Here is a 9,274-nt window from a genome sequence, read left to right as displayed (position 1 = left end):
ACTGAGGAAAATATGTAATAAAAATATTAAAAATTTAAAAAAAAGCCTTGCAAGCTGAATTCAGGCATGTGTGGAGAAGGGTGTCCACCAAGTTAAGCTGGCTTATTCCTGAGATATAAGGATGGTTCAACATACATAAATCTATAAGTGTAATAAATCATATAAATTCTCTTTAAAATCCCATGATTATATATGTAGATGCAGGAAAAGCCTTTGACAAGATTCAACATGCCTTCATAGTAATGTAAGTCCCAGAGAGAGTAGGACTGAAGAGTACATACCCCAACACAGTAAAGGCATATAACAAGCCCACAGCCAGCAGTGTCCTAGTGGGAGAAAGCTTTAGGTGATCCCCTTAAAACCAGGATGAGACAGGGCTGTCCACTGTCCCTCAGTCTTCTCCAACATAGTGCTTAAAACATTAGACAAGAGAAGGGAATTAAAGGGATGCAAATAGGAAACAAAGTCAAATCATCTATATTTTGCAGATGATATGATATTATACATAAGATATTCTACAAAAAAATCCACCAAAAACCTAGAAGTAATCAACAATTCAACAAAGTGGCAGAGTACGAGATATACTTACAAAACCAGTAGCCTTTCTGCACACCAAAGCCAAGATACAGAGAGAGAGAGAGAGAGAGAGAGAGAGAGATATCATGGACATACTCCCATTCACAATAGCCTTGGAGAGTTAAAATATCTAGATGTAAACCTAGCCAAGGAGGCGAAAGACCACTGCAATGAAAAATTTAAGTCTCTGAAGAAAGACTGAGAAAGGCACAAGAAAATGGAAAGACTTCTTATGTTCATGGCTTGGTAGAATTACTACTGTGAAATGATCAGACTACAAAAGCAGTTTACAGATTCAGTGCAATCTCAACCAAAATGCCTACACCATTCTTCCTAGAAATTAAAAAACAATCCTAAAAGTTACACAGAGTCACAAACACTCCAGACTGCCAAAACAATTCTAAGCAAAAAGAATAGTCCTCAGAGGGATTACAATTCCAAATTTCAAGATAGATGTCAGAGATATTGTAGTAAAACCAGTATGGTACTGGTACAAAGACAGGCACAAGAACAGTGGAACAAAATAGAAGATCTAAGCATGAATACATACAACTACAGCTATTGGATATTTGACAAAACGCCAAAAACTTACACTGAAGAAAAGAAAGTATTTTCAACAAAGGTGCTGGGAAAACTGTCCATGTGTAGGAGAACAAAATTAGACCTGTATCTATTTCCCTTCATAAAATTAATTCCAAATCAAAGACCTCAATGTGGGACCTGAAATGCTGAAATATAAGCAGTGCCCACGAGATGTATGTATAGGAAAGGGCCGTCGGAATTGGATTCCATTTGCAGAGGAATTAAGACCAACAGCTGACAAGTGGGACTTCATGTCATGAAAATTATTTTGTACAGAAAAAAATCAAGTAAAAACAAAGTCCACAGATTAGGAGAGAATCTTTGCTTGCTACGCATCTGACAGATGATTGATATGCAGATTATTTATATATAAATATATAATGTATACTCAGAATGTATAAATATATATATATGAGTATAATGTATACTCAGAAACAAATATATAATTATATATACACATACACATACATAATTATAAATATATACAATATATTATATATATATTATATACACATTTTATATTTTATATATATAATATGTGTGTGTGTGTACTCAGAAGCAAAGTGAAGAAAACAAAAGGCCAACTAAATGTATGCTGTGGATCTGAAAAGAGAGTTCTCAAAAGAATAAACAAAAATGGCTAAGAGATACCTCAGAAAGTATTTATCATCTTTAACAATTAGGGAAATGCAAATTAAAACAATCTAAATGTTCTTCAGTTGATTAATGAGTAATGAATATGTGATACATGCATACCATGGAATACACTCTACTGTAAAGAAAACGAATGAAGTCATGAGACTTGCAATTAAATGGAACTAGAAAATATACTGAGTGAGATAAAGCAGACTAAGAAACTTTGAAAGTTTAATGTTCTCTCATTTTAAGCCCCAGATATTGAGATGTATGTAATGAATACGGTGAGGTATGTCATGAATACAGGTAAATATGTAACCTGTAGTAACCACAGAAATCAGGTGAGTCAGATGGGACCAAGGGAGTGGGGAATGGTGGGCTACAGGTACTATGAAGGGAGGATGGGAAAAATGGTTGGGAGGCTTTGACTAGGGCTGGAGAAGGACAATACAGAGGGAGAAGAGAGGAATAAATAACACTAAGAAGGTTTGAAAAGATATAGGGAATCACACTATTGTATGTTTAATTAAAATTATATATAGATACATATTTAAAAGCTACACCACTTGGGTGGTTTATGTTCCCCCAAGAGCCATGGATGATCTAACAAAAATTCCAGTACTAAGTTTGAGAACCCTCCTCCAGCGTTGTTGGTCAGCAGAGTCCAAGAGACACCCCCCCCCCAACAATATAAGCTATTGCTGCTCTTGGATACCTTCCAGAATTTGAAGGTAAGGACCTGTATTTGAAGACACCATGCCCTTTCAACATAGACATAGGACTTGGAGGGATAGAGCTGGAACTGACCTGCAAGCCTTATCCTCAAGGACTGACTCTCATAGAATCAGAAGGTGCTATGTAAGTTGCCAAGGTGTAAGAGCAGTCAGTATCCCTACCCAGTTATAAAGCCCATGGTCCACCAACATGAATGAACAAGCAAGATACCCCAAATGGTGAAATAGTGACATTTTTATCGTGGGAATAACCAACAGCTGTATAGGCTGAGTCAACTGGCGAGAACTCATGCCTGCTACTGTAAACCTGGCCAACTACCCCTGACTCAAGAGGTCAGACACAAGAGCACAAGAGGAGAAATTACTACTCTCAAACTTCTACACCAATGTATTTCTATTTTCTAAGTGCCCATCCTTATACCCATCAATAAGAATAATTCTTGTCCTGGGCAAATGGATGGACCTGGAGGGTATCATCCTGAGTGAGGTAACCCAATCACAAAAGAACTCACATGATATGTACTCACTGATAAGTGGATATTATCCCAGAAACNTAGAATACCCAAGAGACAAGATACAAGTTGCAAAACACATGAAACTCAAGAAGAATGAAGACCAAAGTGTGGACACTTTGCCCCTTCTTAGATTTGGGAACAAAACACCCATGGAAGGAGTTACAGAGACAAAGTTTGGAGCTGAGACGAAAGGATGGACCATGTAGAGACCGCCACACCCAGGGATCCATCCCATAATCAGCCTCTAAACACTGACACCATTGCATATGCCAGCAAGATTTTGCTGAAAGGACCCTGATATAGCTGTCTCTTGTGAGGCTATGCCGGTGCCTGGCAAACACAGAAGTGGATGCTCACAGTCAGCTATTGGATGGATCACAGGGCCCCCAATGGAGGAGCTAGAGAAAGTACCCAAGGAGCTGAAGGGGTCTGCAATCCTATAGGTGGAACAACAATATGAACTAACCAGTACCCCGGAGCTCGTGTCTCTAGCTGCATATGTAGCAGAAGATGGCCTAGTCGGCAATCATTGGGAATAGAGACCCCTTGGTCTTGCAAACTTTATATGCCCCAGTACAGGGGAACACCAGGGCCAAGAAGTGGGAGTTGGTGGGTAGGGGAGGGGGTGGGTAGGGGAGTGGGGGGGGGGTTCTTGCCATTCATCAAAGAAGCTTCCTTTTGCAAGAACTGGAAACTTTTCTAGAGATCCACAACTGTCAAAATGCAGAGAATGAGTGAACGTGGGGTGCCCAGCACACCGTATAGGCTCTGCCCAGCCTATACATCTGCAGCACAGCTCCTGTACCTAAGGCTCAGGTAAAATCATGGAAGATGAAGAAGAAAGTCTGTAACCCCTGGAGGTTCAGGATGTCTATTAATAGATGATGTCCTCTAGATAAGTCTGGGGAAATGCACTGGTACAGGATATTTGATCACACTGTGGACTATGAGATTGAGTTATTTACTGAAAAAACAAAAAAAAACAAAACCAAAAAACTGTTTTTAGTCGTGAGGTGGTTCAGTGCTCGCATACACCTTTAATCCAAGAGCTTTCTGTTTTGTAAACAGGATTAAATAAAGTCAACCATAGGTGGAGCCAGCTACCAGTCAGACAGGGAGTGAACATAGGAAAAAGCCACAGAGAGTAAGAGGAAGTCAGGAAGATGGATAGAGAGACACAGGAAGTAGAAGGGAGGGGCATTTAGTTGGAGGGATTTTGGAGACCACGTGGAGAAGGAGAACTTCCTTTTCCTTTTGGGATGTCGGCTGAAGAGGAAGGTCAGCAGGGTGCTTTCTCTGCCTCTTTGAGCCATCAGGTTTTACCCAGCATCAGGCTCTTGAGTCATTAGTAAAATCAAACAATTGAGATTTTGTTACAAACAACAAGTCACCTATGAAATCTGAACAATATGGTTCCCTGGAAAAGACTAATATAATAATATTGCTGGGTGATATGCCAATGCATATATATATATATATATATATATACACACACACACATATATATACACATACATATATACATATATACATACATACATATATATGTGTGTGTATACATATATATACACACACATACACACACATATATGCATACACATATATATATATAATGAGTAAATTAAAATGAATCAAATGTATATTTGACCAACTTAACTCATTTTAATTTACTCATTTGCCTATAGTAATTTAGAATATTTCTTTTCTATTTCAGAATAAATTCTGGATGCATTCTATTATTTTTTATTGAACTGAAAGCTGGAAAAGCATTTAACATGATTTTTACTGCTTTTCCCGCTATGAACTAAGTTTATGCTTCGTAGCAAGCCAATTTGTGTGCCAGCATTTGGTAGCCTGATCATATCATGTTTCCCATTTACCTAGGAGGTTCTGCTCAGATCACCCAGCGCTGAGGAGTGAGTTCCGAGCTCTCACCAAGCTACCCTGAAGAGGGGCTTCAAGATTCTTTTCCCAGTTTCCTGAATCACGTGTTGAGTTGTTCTTCTTGCTCACGGTGGCTCTGATGATCCCACCTTTATGCTCAAAGGGAAGAAGAGCTTTTCAGAGTGGTCTTGGAACTACCGATGGCTTGTGTTTTTCACAGGGTTCCTGCCATAGCAGGAAATGCTGAAAAGAACAGGCCATCCATAGCAGCGAAGCTTGTGAGATGGGATGAGCAGTGCCTCTTCCTTCGAGGGTTAAAGAAAAGATCTTGCACGGGGTGCAGAGAGTTAAAAGAGACTTCCTGCCCTACTGGAGCCTTCTGAAGCTCTGCCTCCGTACCTGGAGGGTACCCGGGTATAATAACATTTAATAGTAGCTGACAATAGTGCCACTGTCTCCTTTCCTCCATTCCCATACTCAAGAAGAGTTCTCCCTGGAACTAGGGAGCATGGTAAGGATGGATACCACACAGTTCCACAGGCCCTTCCTCTCTGCCCACATGGCTCCTGTGTCCTAGGCAATTTTCACAGTGAGGTATAATTATGGTATAATATAGTCTATCCCTGATTAACAGCTGGGCAGGCTTATGCAAATAATCACATTGTCCATCATCTTTTATACTTGCCAAATTTAAGTACATTAATAATTCCAAAATATAAACCGTCAAGTGTGTATCTATATGTGTTTAAATGTAAATAGATACCTCCATCTCTCTACGTAGTAGTCTATACCTATGATATAATCAATACATAGGGCTTATTGTATGTTAGCGTCTTGGGTATCTACTTTATATAATTTGATTTTCTAAGCTTAAATGACACAGAAGTCTTAAAATAAAAATCTTGTACTATGCTTATTTTACAAATGGAGAAATCAAAATTCAGAGAGTTAAAACTTTTTTCTATAATCATGCAATTCATATGCCATGTGTGTTGGAACAAAATTGAAACCCACACAACACCCAGCCTCTATTTTGCTTCTCTTTAATCCAAGGTCAGTTAAAGCCCATAGAAGAGGAAAAACTAGCTTTTTCCATTGTGAGAAAATTGAGACAGAGTGAGAAAGACCTATGGCTTATAAAATCAAATTGTACACATGGAGACTGTGAAATAGTTCTTTCCAGCCCCAGTTGTCAAAGTGTTTTTGAGTGAGAAGTAAAGTTTTTGAGGATGCATAAATCCTGTGGGGTTTCCCTGTTTAAGGTGTTAAGGATACAAAACTCCAGGAGGTTGGGCTAGTCAAAAATATAAGTGCCGAGAGGGGAGGCTTTTATGAGTTAATTTGGTGATTAGATGACTAAGTACTTCTTTGTAGGGGTCAGATTGAACATGAAATTATCACTTTTTTCTTAAAAATAAATATCGTCAGTGTCATACATTTAACGTAAGTAGGAGCTGTGCTTTGGTTTATTTACAGACATTGAGACTCTAAACACAAAATCAGCTACAATTTGATTCTCTGAGTCTAAGATACAGCATCAAAAAAAGAGAGATTTTGGTTTTGTTGAAAAAAAATTTTTTTTTGAGACTGAGCCTCTCTATATAGGTCAGGTTGGCCTCAAAAATCACAAAGATCCAGCTGTCTCTCCTTCTGAGTGCTGGGATTAAAAACATGCGCCATCGGGCCCAGCAAAGTTTTAACAAGAGGTGTTTCTTTGATTTCTTTGTCTTTTATGTTTGTAAGGGAGTTAGAAATTGAGTTTATAACACGCCCCCCCCAACTATGGCCTGTGGAAAATGAGTCTTAAAGCCTCAAATTTCTTTGCTTATCACAGAACTGAAAGTGAATTTTGGTATCAATTCTGCTCTAACCATCTGCAAGGCTTGAATGAAATATGGCATTTAGGGTTTTAGATTAACCTTTTCACAGGTTGGAGCTATGTTCCCACTAATTCTATAACCTCACTGGCATCTTTTGCCAGAGGTGCTGGGATCTTGTCTGGGACTACTTCCTCTCAAACAGCTGTTTGAACCCCCAGAATCAACTCTTTCTCAGATAGAGATGAGTCTGACAAGATTTACACAGGATCTACTCAACTAGTTGTATGTTATCACCCAACAAATAAAATATAAGAGGTGTACTTAGAATTTCAGATAAACCGGGATACGTATACATTAGAAATCCTTGTCCTAAAAGCTGGTTTGTATTGGCAGTTTATGAGGAGGTTCAAGTTGAATGGGGTTCTCTGCATTTTTATCTGTAGTGCCACTCTGGGTTTGTTTCTAGATGGGTCATGAGCTCTGAGGACTATTCCGAAGCCCACAGCCCACATGTCTTCATTGTACTTTGCTGTAAAGTGGCTCAAAGATTTTTGTTTGTTTGTTTTCTCTTTTAAGTTCCTGAAAAAATACACAATCCAAAAACACATCTAGAACCACTGGGCTGATGTTGCCAAGAACTGAAAACCTAACTGTACCCTCACCGGGAAGTGGGCAAGTTTGTGTCAAAGTACTGACTGTACATAAAATCATTCCTCTTCTCAAAGAAACCTGGTTTCTGGGCAAAGCCTGCAGAACAGTGGTCACTTGTGTGAGAGCATTCTTCCCACTGCCCACCACCCTGAGTGCGCACGTGTGCTGCAGCATCACTGTCACTGTCATGCCCCAGGACTGGGATACCACAGGACTACTGGCTAAGGGTGAGAATCAGCTGTGCCTGCTCCCTGTCCCTGATGCATTCCAAGGGCTGCATCTGTTGGGGCCCGTCAGCTCTGCCTCCCGGAATAGAAACAGACATGACCCAAGCTGCCCATTTTTAGTTAAGTCCACCGAAACAGGGATTCCACTTTGTCGCTTCGTCACCAAAATGATTTTTTAAAAATGTGAAACATAAATCAAGATAACCATATGTGCACATTTAGTACAAAAATCTATATTTATTTTCTGTCAACTAACAAATGTAGGGTATTTGCGGGGGTAGGGGTTCAATTTTGTCAAGAATATTTTGGGGAGTCGGAGGGTTCATTTGAGTTATTAATTCAGCTAAAACTAGTAAAATTGTGTCTTTCCTAAGCGGTTGTGTTGACTAAACCACATGTTTAAGTGGTTGCTAATGAAATTAAAAATGGAATTCTAAATTTCCTGAGCAAGCCCTAAGAATTTTCTTTGTTCTTCTTCTCCTCTATAAAATAGTGGAAGAAAAACGTATACTACTTAGAGATTTAAAACAATCATTACAAAGCTCATGTAATTTTACTTTTATAGCGTATCACTCATACATATCAGTTACTGTGTCTGTTTCCTTGGTTACAACATTTCTCAAATTCCAGGACAAAGTTTTCTGTCTCCCAACTTCAGATCAAGGGACATGACCTGTAGCACCCAGCTGGAGATACCCTGCAGGAAAATAGCTCTACTGCCACCAACACTCAGACACCCCCACTGTCTCCCACCCACACAGCCATACACACCCTAGGATCCAGTCGGCACGAGTTGGTAGTTGCGGTCCCAGCTTCTCTCTCCCGGTGTGAAGTGAGAGCCCGCTGGTAATGGGGAAGGTTTAACAGCAGACTCCTTTGGGGAGGTGATCTGTGGAGAGAAAGGGAGGGCGGCGGGAGAAGGGAAACCCACTGAGGAGTCACCAGCAGCCGCCTGACAAACCCTAGTGGCAGTAATTTTTAGAATCACCCCCTGCCATCTCACTGGAGCAAACAGGCTGAGCTTGCGCGCTGGCCTGGAGCAGCCTGAGCCCTCCTCTCCCTCTTTGGTCTTCAGCTCAGCTCGAGGACAACGCTGGGGAAGAGGGCGGTGCCCTGGTTGGTGGAGAGGGATTGGGTTTCTTGACCTGGCCAGGTTGTTTTGTTCATTTGTTTTTAAGTCTTGGACTCAGTGGATGCGAGGAAAGAAAATTAGCTAAACGGATGTTCAATTGCAATTGACAGAATTGAAGCAGGGACTTGAGAATTGTAAGAAGAGAGTTGTGGGCAAAAGTTAGCTTCTAGGAAGGTAAATAGCCGTCACCTCAGGTCCTGTGAGGAGACTGGTTATAAATAGACTGTTCTGTAGAGGAGGAGACATGTTTACCAGGACAGGAGATATTCTGCTACACTTCAGTATGGAGTTGACATTTCATAGTTTAACAAAGCCAGGCTTGTGACCAGCCCTCCATCAGCCATTGATTCACAGGAGGGTCCATGATAAACACACTTGTGCAGAAGCATGCTGCGAAATGCCTACTCTGGGAACATTTCAGGCAAGAAAAGCAATTCAAATGATTGTAATTGACAGAGGGCTCTTATAGGCACCTGGAGTACGAAATGACTGTTCTAAAGGTCAATGTGATATCATC

At 40.2% G+C, this 9,274-nt stretch overlaps 1 protein-coding gene across 1 annotated transcript in view; it reads right to left on the bottom strand.

The window, feature by feature from the left end:
• Klhl31 (kelch like family member 31) overlaps positions 1–8,676 on the bottom strand; it is a 20,879-nt gene extending 12,203 nt beyond the window's left edge. The window contains exon 1 of the mRNA XM_021173304.2: positions 8,397–8,676. The gene's annotated coding sequence lies outside the window, so the exon portion shown is untranslated. The remainder of the gene's footprint in view (positions 1–8,396) is intronic.
• Positions 8,677–9,274: the final 598 nt, after the last annotated feature.

This window comes from Mus caroli, chromosome 9, assembly GCF_900094665.2.
Source record: "Mus caroli chromosome 9, CAROLI_EIJ_v1.1, whole genome shotgun sequence".
NCBI classification, from domain to species: Eukaryota; Metazoa; Chordata; class Mammalia; order Rodentia; family Muridae; genus Mus; species Mus caroli.
Note: the sequence above shows the minus strand (reverse complement) of the source record. Positions and strands in the feature narration are given on the sequence as shown.